This window comes from Vidua chalybeata, chromosome 6, assembly GCF_026979565.1.
Source record: "Vidua chalybeata isolate OUT-0048 chromosome 6, bVidCha1 merged haplotype, whole genome shotgun sequence".
Classification (NCBI taxonomy): domain Eukaryota; kingdom Metazoa; phylum Chordata; class Aves; order Passeriformes; family Viduidae; genus Vidua; species Vidua chalybeata.
In genome coordinates, this window is record NC_071535.1 from 22,179,574 (window position 1) to 22,196,855 (window position 17,282).

General features: G+C 44.0%; 1 long non-coding RNA gene across 2 annotated transcripts in view; it reads left to right on the plus strand.

Annotated features, from left to right (window-relative positions):
- LOC128790126 (uncharacterized) overlaps nucleotides 1-15,796 on the plus strand; it is a 63,434-nt gene extending 47,638 nt beyond the window's left edge. For both annotated transcript variants that reach the window (XR_008431641.1, XR_008431640.1), the window contains exons 2-4: nucleotides 10,361-10,457; nucleotides 10,980-11,091; nucleotides 15,174-15,796. This is a non-coding gene — a long non-coding RNA (uncharacterized LOC128790126). The remainder of the gene's footprint in view (nucleotides 1-10,360; nucleotides 10,458-10,979; nucleotides 11,092-15,173) is intronic.
- The last annotated feature ends 1,486 nt before the right edge of the window (nucleotides 15,797-17,282 follow it).

The window sequence follows — 17,282 nt, forward strand, 5'->3', positions numbered from 1 at the left end:
GTATTTTTTTTTTTTTTTTTGAGGGGATGCACTACCAGTTGCATGTGTAGTCCTGGAAATGGCAGTGGACATCCCTGTGCAGCTGTGAGGGAGACTTGTCCCTCGAGGGACAGAGGGAGACTGCTAAGCAAATGGCTTCTCTAGAGCATATTGCTTCTCCACTTAGTACTTAAATTGTCCTAATAAGAGAAGTGATGAAAATTTGCATTTCCCTCCCCCTTCATAAAAAAGTCATTCTAAGGCCATTACTAATTCCTTACCAATTGAAGATGCTCCCATCCTTCTAGGATGGACAATCCTAGAACAATTCTTCTAGGTAGCTGAACTGTATCCTGCTGATATCAGCTGTGCTGGCAAGGTCAGTGGTGTCACTGGGACAAGCCAGATTAATATATTGAGGTCCTAAAGAGAGGCTAGATAGGTGTGGCTTCTTCTCCCCAGCAAAATCTCTAACACCTTTTCCAGAAGTGGAGTGGTGCCATCTGCATGGCAGGTTTCTGCAGCTCTGATACCATTTAGGTCCCCATATAACAGTATGCTATTGGAAAGCAGAGTGTGAGGAGGCAAGAGTCTGGACAAATGGGAACTAAAACCCTCTTGCCTTTATTCCAGACTCTCTCAAAATAATTTCCAAGCCACCCAGAATAGCCGCAATACTGCACAAGTCTCACACCTACAGAGGAAACTAAACTTGTGAGTCACTCCAGGAGGGCTGGACTCATGCAGCAAAGTTTGGAAACTTCATCCCTTCATCAAAGCCACAGAAGTCCAGGGAAGGCCTAGACTGGCAGGATTAGAAATACAAGGGTGTTAAAGAACACAGCAGGAGACCTAACACAGATTTGGTGACCTGCCTGAACAAATACCTATGACAGAGGGCTGGGGAATATGATATTTGTGCTTGTGTGAGAACCAGCTCAGTGGAATAATAATTATCATCTGCTGAAATGGCCAGAGCATGGTGGAAAGTCAGGACAGATCTTTTCTAGTTGGAAAATGTGACCTATCAAAAAATGATTGATTGTTTCTCAGGACTTGCCAAGTCTTCCAGGTTATTCAACATCACTCCAGATGCAATAGTGGAAAGGACAAAAACACTCTTGCAGTTAACCTGTGTTCATACTGGAGATCTAGAGCAGATAATATCTTACACAAGGCTTCAATTTTCTGTTGAGGTCTTTTGGGGCATTTGCAAGCAAAGCCAGGTCCTATTTTACTTGGGGAAAATGTTTCATGCAGTGAAGAGAATCAAAGATTTCCTTTCTGAGTTCTCATACTCCCATTCTCTCTTCTTGGCACAGCAATCAATGCCTCTAGCAATGTATTCAGCCTTGCAGATGAACTGTGGAAAGAGAGCCGAGGCCCAAAAATCTCACTACGCCAGATCCTTGCTGGCTGGATTCCTTAAGTCTACAAAAGAAGGAAGATCAACATAAAACATCTGAAAAGCAGAACTTGGAGCAGTCAGCTTCTTCTGAATACTAAATTCTCAAGGGTTTATTTTCCAAACAAGATGGGACAGTTTAGGGAAGAGCCAGAAACTTTCAGTTCCATTTTATTAGTGTGTTAGCAAGAATCACCCATTGGCTTATTCTCGTCTTGCTGCTTGACATAATGGATTTCAGATACATTCTCATATCTGCCCTGAGACTAACACTGATCCCTTGTGATCCCTAACCTGTCCTCCAAATCGATTTCTTGCAGCTAGGAAAAGACAGGTGTCTTCCAGCAATCTTGGAAGAAATCAAGGATCCAAGTGCATTCAAATGCTGGTATGTAAATGTTATTAAAGGGCAGAAAAAACCCTGGTGCAGGGTTACACCATTGTGCATAAAGCTGTTCATTCTTGTACTGTATTGATGTTTCATTCCCATTTTCTTTTTGTTTTTAATGAAAGGTTTGCAGTCCTTCCCTTTTTGTAAAGGGACTGCAGTATTTATTATGAACATTGAGACTCCATGGTCGGGGGAGAGTTAATAAGCACATAATAAACAAGCAAGAATGTGTGTAAACAAAAAATACGGGTAATTCTTTATTCACTTTGACCACAGAGTCCCAAGTCTCTGAAATCTTGGCAACCCCCAAACTCAGAGTTCCTCCCTCCACTGGGATGAGACATTAGCTAGTGTATCAAGCAATTACATAGGGTATTTTTTTCTGCAGAGCTGTGACATCATGCTTGGCAGCTCCCCAAGGCACCAGATCCAATTACCTGAGTCACCAGCAAAGGGAAATTGCCAAGAGGCTGTCACTGAATTCAGCTCTGGTGAATGCTAGAGCAGAAAAAGCCAAGTGAAATGGCTGACAGCAGACAGGGGGAGGGAGGGGGGAGGGAAGGGAGCAGCAGCAGTTTCTCATCAGAGACATGGAAGGAGAAATGGATAAGGAAAGGATGAAAAAAAATCCAGGGAGAAGGAGCTAAGAAAAAGCCGTAGGATAAACTCTGTAAGGGGAATTTCCAAGTGTTCCCTCTGTTCTACATAAGGGATGATTGGAGCCACTAGATTGACACAGGTCAAATGCTCTTGGAAGAGTTTTTTGGTATGTAATTAAAAAATTAATCTTCACTGTCAATGGAACTGATGTCCTTTTCTTTTATGATCCCATCTGGAACGTCCTTTTTCAATTTGCTGCATTTTCCAGCTTTCTGCTAAAGCTGTTTTCAAGGACTGAGAAACGGACTTCATTGGTGCTTGCTGTTCCCTGCCCTGGGTTATGTTCCCTTTGAAGCTGCAATATCTTCCTTGCCTGGAGGAGTTTGCAAGGAGTACAAGGTTCCTCTGAATCTGGCACGTGGTTCCTTGTTTTCATAACGAATCCTCTGGAGGCTTCTGTTAATTACTTCACCAGAATTCTTATATATAGCATCAAAATGAAATTCCCCTAACACAGAGAAGAAATATAGGCCTCTGTTGCCTAAGGAGCCGGCACTGAAGTGGTGACTTTAACATGCACAAAAGTATGCCAATGGATATCAAAGCCCTGGCATAAATAGGTTCCCTACTCAGATCATATTTGCAAATTGGGAGGTACTCACAGGGAGAATTCCACCTGAATGCAGCATAACCAGCTACAGCCAGGGAAGGAGGTTTTACGTGCTGGGCACAGGCAGTGCAGGCACAGAGCATTAGTCAGGAACAGCAGCACACATACACGTACCTGGTAAGATGAAGAAGGAAAGTTCATAAACCACAGAAATACGCACTGCTCACAAGTGCAGCTTGAAGTACTGTGCACACACAAAAGCTATTAAGATGTAGATGCAGCCTCATTAATCTGGGCTGTTTTACAAACCCTATTCCCTAGCTTTCGTAGGGGATTTAGGTGATAAATGAGGCCATTTTGAAATCTGGCAAAATGCCGCCTTCCTCAGAGCATACTACAGAATAAAATTCTTATATAATGTGTAAAGTGTGAGGGGGAGGGGGCATCTCCAGGAAGGAGTGCATGTCTGGGTGTGTGTTTGCATGTAAACTATTAGCTTTATCTCCACTGCAGTGCATTTGTGCAAGTATTCTGTGTGTCTGTGTTGTGTGTGGGGGCATGGATGTACAGCTGAGGCTCTGTGAACTGATTTGCACATTGGATAGGAAGAGACCTCTGAGTGTGGATCTCATATATGCTCACATCCCCAGGCTGGAAAACTTGCCATGGCTGACCTTCAGGGTCTACTACAAAAGTTATGGGTTAAGCAGGAATAAGGGCCTTAATTTATCATGGGTAGGTTGGGGAGTTGTCTAGCAATAAAGGTATCTTGTCAGCATCATGACCTTTGCTTTGTGTTTGTGAACTTTTGCTATCGGTACCCTAGGGGCTTAGGAGAAATGAAGGATATGAACAGAGATATATGGGTATGTGTATGGTGTGACTATCATGTTTATTAATTGTGGAACCATGTGTGAAAAATATTTACATACATCTTTTCCTTTCCCCTCCTGCATTAATATCAGAGTTACAAACGCTCTGTAATTTATCAATTAGTCTTTATTGAGATTGCCTCTGGCAGTGCAGACCTTCAAACAGCTTTGAATGGGTGCTGCTGATGGAATCTTCTGTAAATGAATGATGTTTCATCTCCTGTTGACTCATTGCCTACAGCTCCCTAGTTTGTACAGTAGCCCATGTAATCTCTACATCTTTCCAACACCCCACTTGGGTAGGAGACTGCACATACACAAGTATCCTGTGTTCTGACTGGGCACCAGTACAGGCTCACTGGTCAGCTGGCTGCTAACTGTGTGCTGCAGTTAGATTTTGCCCCGCTTCCAGAACTCTGTGGAGACACTAATTTGGGTTGCAGTACTTGATCCAGCCATTCATTTTCTTGAAACTTATTGCATGAGGTTTTTCCTGGGATTTAATTGCCTGAGGGTTCTGTGAATTGGACTGCAACTAATCACAGTGTTAAAAGGGTAACAAGGAGAGAGGTGTGTACGCAGCACACTCACATAGGCTTTCTTTCCTTGAAAGGTAGTCTAAAGAAAAATATTTACTTCTTTCACCAAACAGAATTTACTTGTCTTAAGACTGAAGTTAGGCAAGATTCAGACCTGTAACACTAGCAGTCATTGAGTTTGGTATCTCTCTGCAGGTGTAAAAAAAAAAAAAAAAGCTTTATCTTGTTGTAAAGCTATTTTCAAGGAATTATAGTGGGGGAAAGAGTTGATTTGATTTATTCTTTAAGATTAGTTCCCCCCAGTTTCAGCTAATAATTTCCATGTCTGAAATAACTGACCTATATAATAGCATAGTCTGTCTTTTAGGAGGTTTCTCTGGGCATACTCTTCTAACTGGATTTGTGGAGTGTATTTGTAGAACACAGAGGCACACCCAAGCTAGCTCTCCTTGGGTTAACTCAGGTTAACCCACTGCTGTTGGAGAAATGTTATTAGCTGCCTCAACAAATACCCCATTCCCAGGAATTCCTGCTGCTTCTGCTGCAACCCATCCCTCTGCGTGTCCCTTTTCCTCCTCTTCATGTGTGCTAGGTTAAAATTAGTCCTCTTGCATTTCTCCTGGGCAGAAAGGTGTTTGCCTTCGGCTGCAGGTCCCGTTCTGCAGCTGCCAGAGCAGAAGGTCCATGCGGGTGAGTGTGTTGAGCACACGGGGTACGCGGGGGCAGCCCCCAGCCAGGCACGGCCCATCTTCCACGTGTGGAGAGGCTGCACAGGGCCTCTTGTCTGTGCCTGCGTGGAGCGATGGCTCAGGGCACACGCTCTCCATCTGTGCATGCCTGCAGTGAGTGCACAGGCACGTGCCTTCCACCTGCCTGTGGGTGAAGTGGCTGTTTGCTGGGGACTACCTGGCATCAGGCGTATTGTCAGAGCTGTGGTGGCACCAGGAGGTTGGTCCTTGTTACAAATATCCTTGTTCCTCTTTTTCCTCATGCAGAATTTTTTGATGGAAAAGAGGAGCATCCCCAAAGGTAGTTCAAGTGCACAGATCTGTGATTTATCTGCTGCTTCCACGACGGGCTTAATCCCTGGGTGTATCAACACTCCAGTCCCAGAAGGGACCGTGGCACAGTACAGAGACCCTACAGCTCCACTAACATCCTGGCTTGGGTGCTGGGAGCAGTCTGGCCGCAGTGGAACTGAGCTTGATTGACAAAGATTTGCCGTATTTGCTTTGTCATGTAGAGTTTGGTTTTGTTTTGAATCAGACTGCTAATCACAAATCTCTTCATTTGAATTCAGTGTTCCTTTTGTAATGGCGTCTGGATCCTGAATAGGTCGTTGAGGTACTGCTACTGCAACAATAATGCAAATAATAATAATAACTGCAACTGCAGGATCACAAGTGCAGCATAAAGTACTTGCTTTAGCCTTTAGGTGGATCAGTACTCTGACCTTCAAAATCAAGGCATATTTATCTACTGAAGGTATTTTTCATATTTATTTGGAATTTTAATGTGGTGTTATACTTTCCCTCTGCTAGTTCAGCAATTTTTTTGTGGTACCAGGGTATCTGTGTGGCTCAGCAAGTAGTGGGTGCTTGCACATATTCCTTTTTATATGTGGCATTTTAAGCATAGATAATGTATGGTGCAATGCAACCTGTATGTGCATAAATGGAGCCTGCTTTCAAGCTTCAGTGGTCACAGCAGCCTGCACTCAGCCTTTTCTTACAACAGTGCTGGTCCCTGGCTCTGGCCAGAGTGGAGCACATTCCACTGAGGAGTGAGATTTCACAGCTGAACCCCCTCGAGGTGGCCGTATTCTCCAGCCTTCTATTGTTGCACAATAAGGGATGGGGTGTCTAACCAAAGCTACAGCTCTCATGTTGCTGGCAGGGAGTGGAAATGGCAGCAGCATGATCTCTAATGAAAGTGCCCCATGACCTGTTCTGTCCAAAGCAGGATGCCGTCCCCCAGGGGCCTTCTGCCATCCACATCTCTGGGCTAGCAGGGAAGCTTTTTGTGGTAGGCTTGTGACCCCCAAAGTAGATGGATTTTCCATATTGCATACACAGCCTGCTTTCTCCTTTTAGAGTATGCAAAAGATGTGCCAGGAGCCGGGTCTGCAGCGTTCCCAGGAAGACAGCATACATAGCTGCATGTGTGGCAGTAGGGTGGAGGGCAACAGGATGGGAATGGAGCAGAGGGTAGAGAAGAACAGCCTTTCTGCCATGCAAAATCTGTCCTCCTTCCTCCTCCCCTGTCTTCCCCTCTTCCCTTATTTTTTTGTATCTCCACATCTGTGCAGAATTTCAGGCACTCGAGGTTCCCAGGAGATAGCATCATTTTTGTGTTAAGGATGCTTATTGAATTTGACAAATGATGATTTATGACAGGGCAACCCGCATGGGGCGCAGTGAGGAGTCTCAGTGCCTCGTCACAGACCAGGATTCTGTTTGATTCCCATCTCAGCTCCTCTTTTGCCTCTCATTGGAGCTTACAGCAGATCAGACTCGACAGATGCTGGGAATATATTGCTTAGCTGAGAGAATGAGTTCAAGAGAGAGCATGACACAAACAAAGAGAGCAGAGTGAGAAACTGATCTTCCCATGTCTCTCCCTTTAGCCTATGACCACACCTCCAAGACCTTGTAGGACACTCAATAAATAAATTAACTTTTAAGTTAACTGCTGTGGTAGCCTGGGGTTTAATTCCAACTTCACAGAATATTCTGCATGTCATGATAGTCTCAATTTGGTTTGCAGGCTGCATTTGCTGTCTTCTGGGCCAGCTGAAGGCTGGATCCTCTGGATGCAGCTCACTCAGATCTGCAGCAGATTTTGCTACTTTCTCCTTTGGCCATTCCAGTTCCACTGTGCACCTTTGACTTCCACCATCCTCTCTGTTCTGGTAGTGGAGCCCACACACAGCTCTACCTCTGCACTTCAGTCTTTGCTGCAGATGCAGAGAAAGTTGAGCCAGACCAGGTCTGGCAGGACTCAGAAACGGAGGCTTTGTGCTGCACTGACTGTGGCCTTGCTGATTCTAGATCCGGTTCAGATCTCTGAGCAGCTTTGCCACTTCTGCAAATGTAGATCCCAACCTAATAAACCGAGCCCAGGTAGAACCAGTGGGGTTGTTTCAGGACCCTGCTGCTGGGGCTGTGAGGGCTGAGAACCGTGGTGCAGACACATGAGAGAATTCACACAAATCCTGCTGGATTCATGAGGGCTGGCTTACTACCAGCCTGACCAGAGCTGAGCTCCCTTAGAGCCAAGCAGGTGTCTTTCCACCATGCTCTGAGCACAGTGAAACTCACTTAGTTCAAGCACTATGGAGATGCAGAAAGGCAGCTCATGTCTGGCACTGTGCCCAAGATAATAAACCCTCCCAAATCCAGAGTGCTGGGAGGCGCAATGTGGAGACACTTGAGCAGTCCTGTTGGGAAGCAGCCCAGGTCCAGCAGGGTTGATGCTGAGCCAGAGCTAATAATCGCTGCTGGACCTAGGCTGAGCTTGTGCAGAATGACTGGGTGTCCCTGCATTGCATTTCCAGCACATCCTGTGGGCCCCACGTTAAGGGGTCTTTCCATTGTCTGACAAATATCCCAGCCCCCTTATCTTGGTCATGGAAACGTGACAGTAATGTCTCAGGGACAGATGATGACGCATGCACCAATCCCCTCAGTGACAGCAGTCTGTGAGAGGTAGTTGGGTTGGAAGGTCTGGAGGGAGGCACTCCTCTGCTGGCAGCATGGTGAGGGGGAGGCTGGGCAGCACATGGCTGCTCCAGATGGAAGCCATTAACCAGGAATGTCTGTGATGTGGTCTGGAGCAGTGTAAACAAGGGCCATGAATTATCCCCGCACCTTGTAAGCAGGGCTGGAAAAGATCCCCTGTCATCTTCTCCTTCCCTCCCTCCTCTATCTCCCTATTTCCTTTTACCTCCTCTCCCTTAATTCCCCATATTGCTGTAGACATTTCTTTATTTCCATGTGTGGCTAAGTAAGGCTATGCTTTCTTCAGTCCTTCTGCTTTTAACCCATGCTATTATTCCTGAGAGAAGGGAAAAGGCTAGAGCTGGAGAGGGGCCAAGGTCTCATGAACCACCTCTGAGCTAAATCAGCCCTTGGATGAGTGAACACAGCTCACTGGCATGCTGGGCACATTCACTGCTTCAGTCACTCCTGCCAGCAGCAATACCCTCCCAGTCACCCTGCCAGAGACTCTGACTGGTCCCTCAGCCTCCATTGTTATTGAGTGGGCTGACTCCTGAGAAAGGGGAACACCATCAGCTTGCTCAAACTCTAAACCAACTCAATATTCTGTCACGGAGCCTAAAACACAGTTTACAACAGCACTAGTGAAGTATCCTGTCTTCCTCAGGCTCCAGAGTAGTGTCTTTGAGGTCATCTGAATACAGAGATCAGCAGAAAGCATTGAGGAGAAAGTAGCTGGGCAGAAATATCCTTTATCTGACAGGTTCTGGTGGACTGGCTAAACTGGATGCTCCTCCCTATTAACAGCTGCTTCTCCAGACAGCAAAATCAAAACAGGTTTATGTTTATACATTTCAGCAATCCCGACTAGAAGCTCTAGAAACCATGTTAAATGTTAAGATCTCTTTACTTACTATTGAAACATAGCTATTTCTGGCAAGAAAGAAGGAAGTTATTTAACAGAGCGTAGCAATGCTATGCAACATTTGAAGTAGCAGGATGCTGCATCCAACCATCTATGATATGTAAAATTTAGGAAGCAAAATTAAATAGGTCAAATTGAAATACCAATTAACACACGGTTCTCCAATAGAGCCATGTATTATTTTAGGTCCAGAAAAGGAATTTCAATTTTGAAAACCAGATGGGTCTTCTGGTTATATCATGTGCCCAAGATAGCACTGGTTTGTGTGGTCACTCCTTACCACCTGCTGAACTCTCCATGCCCCATCCTGTAGGATATATTTCCCTTGGACTCATCTAAAAAGGTATCATCCACTCAGACACCTCTACGTCTCAGCCTTGATGGGAACTCTCCTAAGTTAGATTGCTTCAGAGCAAACATCCTGAGTGTCTGCATTTCCAACTCTGCAGTGGCAAATTATTGATTTAGTCCATTTTAGCTACCTAAATGCAGAGTATCTCCATGGGGGAATGATCTCCAATGCTTCTGGACAAAGGCATTATAAGCCCTACCAGTCCCTGCTGCTAGGGTGGATGTCATCTCTCCAGGACAAAGGATGGGACATGGTGGGCCCCCTGCAGCGACACATGTCCCAGGAAGCTACTCAGCTTGGTGGCAAAATGGTTTTTGACAGAATCTAATATGGATGGCAGTACCTCAGAAAGCAGATGTCAGGAGGAATAAGCCCTGGCCAGCTAGACTGCTGCATGATTTAGACAGCAGCCTAATGTCTATTCCTCACCACCTCCAGGAGGGTGTCTCTGCTAATAGGGCTTCTTCCTATCAGCAGCGGTTCTCAGTTTCTTGAACAGTAATAAAGCAAAACTGATTTGGGAAGAAAAATGTAGATGAGAGTGGGCAGAAGTCCAGACCTTTTCCAGTGTTCTTGTGAGCACATCCAGCAGGTCACAACTACTTCTGTGTCATGGGACAACCCAAAACTCAATTCTTCTAGCAATCCCATGGCCTAATCTTTATTAGTGAGGTTACTCTCTACACTTTGTGGTTCCTTGTCCTACTGCCCACTTCAGAGCCAAACAGAGTAATGTTGTTATAATTCAAGTAATTTCTGTGTGTTCAGTTAGGATGTACCATTTTACACCAGAAATGAAAGCGGCCCATTTATAAGATCTGGGCTGTAAAATAGTCTGGATAATCTCTGATCACTAGCAGTATCTGCCTGGGAAAAGACTGGTAATCAGATATGATAAATACAGTATACACAAGAGATAGAAGTTTCATATTTTTGAGATTACATCCCTGAAATTTCTTTCCCTGCAGAACGCAATGTACTCATGGCCAGATGGATTATCAGCTATTCTCACTGACCTCTGAGATATTATCACCTGGACACTGTTAAGACTGGCCTCCATAACAGGTATTCCCAGTTGATCAGTTTTGGTCATGTTTTCAGAGATTTTAAGGACAGAACAGATCATCTTCTCTGTTTTTTTACATAATGCAAGCCCTGATTTTAATTCAGCTGGGGAACACACTATTCATTTTCACTTTCAAACATAATAAGGGTAAAGTATGTCTTTGCACAGTCCTTGTATTCAGAGCTGGAGAAATCCTAATTGGTCTCATTTCATGTGTCTCCTGGGGACCAGCAGAGGATCATTTCCTTTACTGAGTGCAGATATAAGTTCTAAGTGATTCAAAAGATAGAGTTTTCACTGCTTTCCTGGAAAAAAAAATAATCTCCATCTGCAAAAAGTTCTTGCTTATTTTCTCTGCTGTTCCTAACATTATCTCTATAAACACAATCATTCAAATCTCTGGGCATGTTTTCCTCTCAAAAGTGGCTACCAGCTTTCTCTGTTTACTGCCTCTCAGGGATTTTTTACAGCATTTCCTTGACTCCAAATTCACTTTAACATCACTTTGACTTTTTTTTCAGGTGCAAAATCTATGGATCCTTGGATCCTCCACTTTCTCATTTTCTTGGCCACCTCGGGGAAGTCCTGCCTGTCATCCAAGCTTGAGCCCTCTGCTCCAGAGCACGCTCAGCAGTGAGTAGCTTGCTAAAGTACCAGGTCTTGGGCGTCTCTACAGCTGGGAAGCTGCTGCCGCCCACTGCGTACATCAGTGCCAGAGATACTGTCTCCATGGCAACGGAGAGCTTTTTGTTTTTCTGATGAACAGTTTCAAAGAATAGAAAAAGCACATCTGGAGTTGCCATATCAGCTGCTCCCTGCCCCCCTGCCTGCCAGAGTCAACAAGAGACAATACCTCAGTTTTAGCAGACCTGGGCTGAACATCGAGGAGACAGAATGAAAGCAAGGGAGGTGTACAAGAGAGAGGAGTGTAGTGGAGTGTATTATTGATATAATGATGGCTTTGGGTTGGTTACCTTACTGTTTCTGTGGTAGGGGCTTTGCGTGGGAGTAGCTCAACCACACCAGCCTGCTGTGTATTTTCTACCTGTTATGTGTTGCTGAACATTTGAGCAGGACTAATTTTTGTATCCTTCGTTCATAAGGGCAGAGTTTCCAAGTTTCTAAGCCCTTTGTTCAACTGTACTTTTCTTACAGGATAGAAAATTATTGTGTAATTTTTTTGGGTCAGTGCTTCAAAAAGGTTCTTTAGAATTGTCATTATTTTCACTTTCTATGTCTAGTTCTAGGAGCAAGTGTTTTGCTGCTGTTGTCTGCTGTGCAAGAAAGCCTCTTTTTAACAAAGAGAAGCCATTTCTTAATGGCTTCTGGGTTATCAAACAGGAAAGCCATTACTGCCATGGGACCATACACAGCCCACTATATGTGGTTTCTTTAACTTCTTTGTCTCCTTATGGATCATCCTTTGGATAATTTTTTGCTCTGTTCTCAGAAAGGAGATCAGGTGATCTTGTTTCTTCCCTGCCACACACAGCCTCTCTTGAATACAGCAGTTCTAGCACACCATTTAACAAAGAGGTAATGCTGGCTGGCTGTGTCCAGCACAGGAAGAGGCAGAGGAATTGGGCTCCCTGCCATCAACCTCTAACTTCAGCAGGCGGGATGTGGGAAAAAGCAAAACCCAACCCCAGCCAAATAAAGCTGGCCTGCAAAAGACCTTCATTCCTGAAGAATTTTTGAATTAAATACTGGCTACAGCCAGCCAGATTCCACTGAAAATGACTATGTCAACTGGTTTTAAATAACAGTCTTTCATGTATGTGCTTTTTATGTTGCTTCCCATTGTCTGTTGATTTCCCCATAGACACCGAGAAATTAAATCTTTTGCTCAACACATTTTTGTTCCTTCTTACTTCACAAACAAGAGTCTCAGTAGGAACAAGATGGCTGTGTATGCATTGCTTGCCTTCCACTCCCCAAATGGCCATTGGGAGGAGGTGACAGCTACCTCTGTGCATCTGACAAAATCAGTGCCTCCTTTGGGTTTTCTGCACACCTATGACTCATTACTGTAGCAATCCCTGTTACTCTTCCTATTATTTTAGTAGTGCTGTGGGAGTCCTTCTGTACTCTTTACAGAACAAGGCAGTCCTGACTATACTGGGCTTCCTTTGTAAACAGGCAATTCATTTCCAAGCCTTCTCCTAAGAGTGCCAGATCCAGAGTGCAACAGTAGTCGCAGATTGCAGAATTATTTCTGTAAGTTACCTACCTCCAGTGTTGAGCCAGGAAATGAGAATTAGTCCCTCCTGGGGACACAGTGCCCTTATTACAGTGTATGAGAAGGAAGAAGTCTGATTTCTTTGGGGAAAAAAATGGAACAACTAAAGCTGCCTGAATCCCTCTCTCTGGAAGAAAGTCTGACAGAGACTTGGAAATGGCAGCTACAGTATTCCTTGAAATTACTGAAAGCAAATGGTAATGAGGACCAGCTGGAAAGAATGAAATCTTCCACATGGCTATATGTGCCATCTGTATTGGCTCAAATTGTATGGCTATGGCCTGAAAATAAAGAAAGATCCCTTATAAGCACCCTTATGTTCCATACAATTGTTACAGTATGGATTTTTTTAAATGCCCCACAGAGTGCTCTGAGATATGACACAAGGCTGTCTTCCCACAGCATGAGCCTGTTGATGTTACTACATCACCCAAGAATTAGTGGCTCTCTTGCAGCCAGAGCAGGCTTCTTGTCCTCAGGGTCAGCAGCACATTTGTGTAATACTGCAGGTCTTGAACACAATTGTCTTCCATCTGCATCTGCTTTAAAATATAACATTAAGTAAACATAACATCCCTCTGATTTTTGAATGGCAAGGCCCAGAATTGTATTGAAAGATATTCAGGGCAAATCTGAAGCCTCCATTTAAACCTGGCCAGCTTTGGCTGGGCCTCCTCTGCCTGGAGAAAGGGCCTCAGTCATGATCTGCCATTTGATCTGCTGATTCATTTCACCATCTTGGACTTAAGGGAGCAGTCAAGGACAAAGAGCAAGGAAGGGTTCACTGCATGGCCTCTAGTGTCATAATCTGTCAGAAGCTGACTTTTCAAATGTTTTCTAACCTCTGAATTTCTGGGTTTTTTTTTCCAAAACTGCTTCATACCTAAACTGTTCCCTGTGGCTTGTAGTAAAGTCATCCATAACTACCATATCATACTTGGAGAGGGATGCAAAGCTAGGAATGTAATTTGTTTGAGTTTTTCTCACTTGCTCTGCCAAATATTTGTAAATACTTAGCAAGTTCAACAAACCATAGTGGATTAACTATTTTTAAATGATTAACTTTAATTAATAATTTAATAATTATTATATTTAAATTATTAACTCATGAGACATCACAGCAAAAGTGAGCTGAGAAACAGTTTGAAGGATGACAGGTTCATGGTATCCTTTTCATAGCAAGAAAGAAGCATATCAATACTTGCCAGAAGGACTCAAAGGAGGAAGTGAGAGCTGTTTAGAGGAGAGAATAGACAATACAATAAAATCAAACCTTCCTCATGGAGTGAGAGGGTAGTTGGGCTTTCAAATCCAAAAGCAGGAATTTCTGTCAGGAATTAAAGTATATGTTTTATATTCAATTATGCCTTTAAGTATGTAGTCTGGTCTCTGAGGAGGAGGATGGTGACCATGGTTATGATCATTAGTTTTCTACTTTGCAGCATTAACTGATTATCACTGGAGTTTGACCTTCTTAACATCCTGACCTGTAGGAAAGAGCCTGGCAGCAGCTACTGAGCATAGAGGAATCAGCACCAGGAGACAGCAAGGGCTGGTGGCTCCGGGGGATGGGCTGTAGGGAACTTCAGGGAAAGCCACAGGGCAGCAGGGCAGAGCCTGCCAGCCCAGGCTCACCCCACTACCCCAGCAAAGGGCACCAAGGCAGTCCCAGCCCTGGGCATTGGGCACCTCCCTGGGAATGGGGGCAAGCCTAGGCTGGGCTGCCATGTCAGCTCCCCCATGGAAGCTGGAGACCAGTGTCCTGTGATGTTGCTGGTTAGTGCCTGAAATGGGGTCCTGGGCTGTGGGCAGGGTAAGGGGAGACCCAAGTGAGGGTATTGGGGCCCCGGCACTCAGGATTGAAATACTGTGAACTGTTTAAAAACAGCATCAGAAATTCCATACCAGTTTTCTAGTGTGGGGTCACCAAGTGGCTGAGGCTGGATCTGGATTCCATGAGCATGTTTCTTTCCACTCTTCCTTTAGCCTCAGTGAGCTTGGTCTGAGTTAGTTATGTATACTTAAATCTTTATGCACCAGTTTTGTGTGACTTCATTGTCAATCCAAAAGGAATAGGGCCTCTTCTAAGTGATTTCCTATTGTAAATAAAATGTGCTCCTGGCACATTTTCTACTGGAAAGTGGAAAGCACCTCTGTAGCACCAAGCAGTATCATACAGGGGTGCTCAAAATTAGTAAGAGACCTAATTTGGGTCAGGAAATAAAAGTATCTGTGTGCAGTGCATACATTTAAAATAGAAGCTAAGGAGCCTAGCTGTGCTATGTTAACATGACTGCATTGCTTTGGCTAGTAGGGTTGACTTGGACCTCTCTTAATGGCCCCATATGATGGACACCCCACAGACACTTCAGTTTATATTTCTAGCTGCCTGCATCCCTTGGGTGGTTTAAAGTGCTTCTGATGCAGAAGAAAGATTCCCTACAGAGTCACCCCTTTCTCCTTCATGTTTTCACAGCTCTGGTCCCATGTGAAGACACCAGGGGCTGACAGAAGTTCTTTAGCAGCAGCACCCCAGTGAATCACTACTATGGAAACAGCCAGGAGTTCTGTGTATGACGTTTGGAGAGCTTCCAAAGAGGTAGCTCTAACTATATTCAGCCTAGGCCATGCACATATCTGTAAGGTTTCCACTATCTTCTGCCCAAGGTGCCATGTGCGTGAAATTGTTCAGACTCCTGTTTTGATGAGAGAAGGCCTAACCAGTTGCAAACTAATAATAGCCAAAATTTAGCTGTCATCATTAAAAAAATATATACACATAAAAAAATTAACTGCTAGTAAAAGAATGTAAAAAATGGATCGTGTCAGTAAAATATTTTGGCATTTCATTGGTATAAATACCCAGACTCCCTAAGCACTTTCAATGCATAATCCAGATTTACTGCCTTTTCATGATGGCTGAAGTGGTACATTCTTTAAAGCTTGCAATGACTGACCATAAGCATGAATTGTACAAATTCAGAGTTACAACTTTATGGTCTGCGTGAACACTTTTCACCATATGCTTTAGAGATTTACTGAGGTCCTCAATGTTTGAAATGTTTTTGTGAAGAAAATTAAAATGTCAGTTAAAAATATGAAAATGACCAATAAATTCTTGTTGGTTTTTGGAGGTCAAAGGAAAAAAATCTGTTGGTTTGCATCTAAAATAAAAGCCCTCCCTCAAAGGAAAATAATTTCCCCCCCTCATTTCTCTCCTATCTTTATAGTTGATTCAACTTGATAAGGGTTTCCAGGCCAAGAACTTTAAACATGGAGGATGAAAACTATCAAAGCTTCATTCAGCCAGGAAAATGCAAGTAGTGACAGGACAAACTTCCCGTGTGTGCTCTTCCCCAGTGAACATGTTGGTGCTTTTATTCACACAGTTCTCAGCTTCCTAGACTACTGCATAAAGTTAGCTAGTAATTGGATGGAAACCCTCTACCTCAATTCAAGAGAGCATAACAGCTCTCACAGAGCATAACAGTCATCACCTTTCAGTACCAAGAAAACCTGAACTGGTGACTTACACAGACATCACATCTATATCCTTCTAGTGCAAGGAACCATATTTCAGACTTGACTCAGCCCATCACTTCCCACCCTCATAGCCTCAGATTCATGCTGAGACTGACTGCAGAATGATGAAAATAGCAAGACAAGGCATTTCATGTTCTATTTCTGATCTGTAAAGAAAAGCAAAGAATGAGAAATGTCAGGAGTAAAGCCAGCCTTAGGAGATAACCTCTTTCCAGACAAAAGAGATTTGAAAGCACAACCATCTTTATTTTAATGCCTTTCTGAATAAAACCTCTGAATGTCTTGATGCATAGGCCACCACTAACGTGATCATATCATACTCAGACTGTCTGTGGGTTTCTAAAGTACCTATCACTGCCACAGCTAGGTGACAGATTACAAGAATTAGAAGAGACATCACTGCAGTTCCATTTATACCGTATTTTCTGTCCCCCCTAAGGCATTTTAAGATGGATTCTCTGCTCTCTGCTAAATTTGCTTTGCAGTGGTTATAGAGCATGGAGAGAACTCAAACAGGCAGGAGATTCCCACAGGAAAACTCCCTGAGTAGGAGAGGTCTGTGCCAGTTGTATAGCTGTGTCTTCTCTGCTGCCTGTCCGTCTACTCTCAGCAGGAATGGGATGAAACAAAATGCTATATTACAACAGATCTTCCTCTGGTATAAGGTCCATTATCTTGTTTGCACTGGTGGTGTAAACTGGAGTATGTGATTTATTGTTATAGCTTCCAGTTGGATAAGACAGCTAAGATTTGGACATCTGCCTCTCCAGCATGCATTAGTCAAGGGTCAAGGTCCCTCATATTCTGTTTTGCAGAAAAGCTATGGGGAAAGACCCCACTGTCTGTCTGGCAAATTACTTCACAGAAAAGGATTACTGCATGCAGACCATGTATTGGTCTCAGCCTGAGGTCAGGCTGAGCTGTTACTTCACTGGAGAACATGACAAGATGTTCTCGTGGCTTAAGGTTTTCTGGCTCAAGAGATCTTCTTGCCTTTGAGGATGGTAAAACAAAATTTAAGGGCTTCCCTACCTCAACTGCT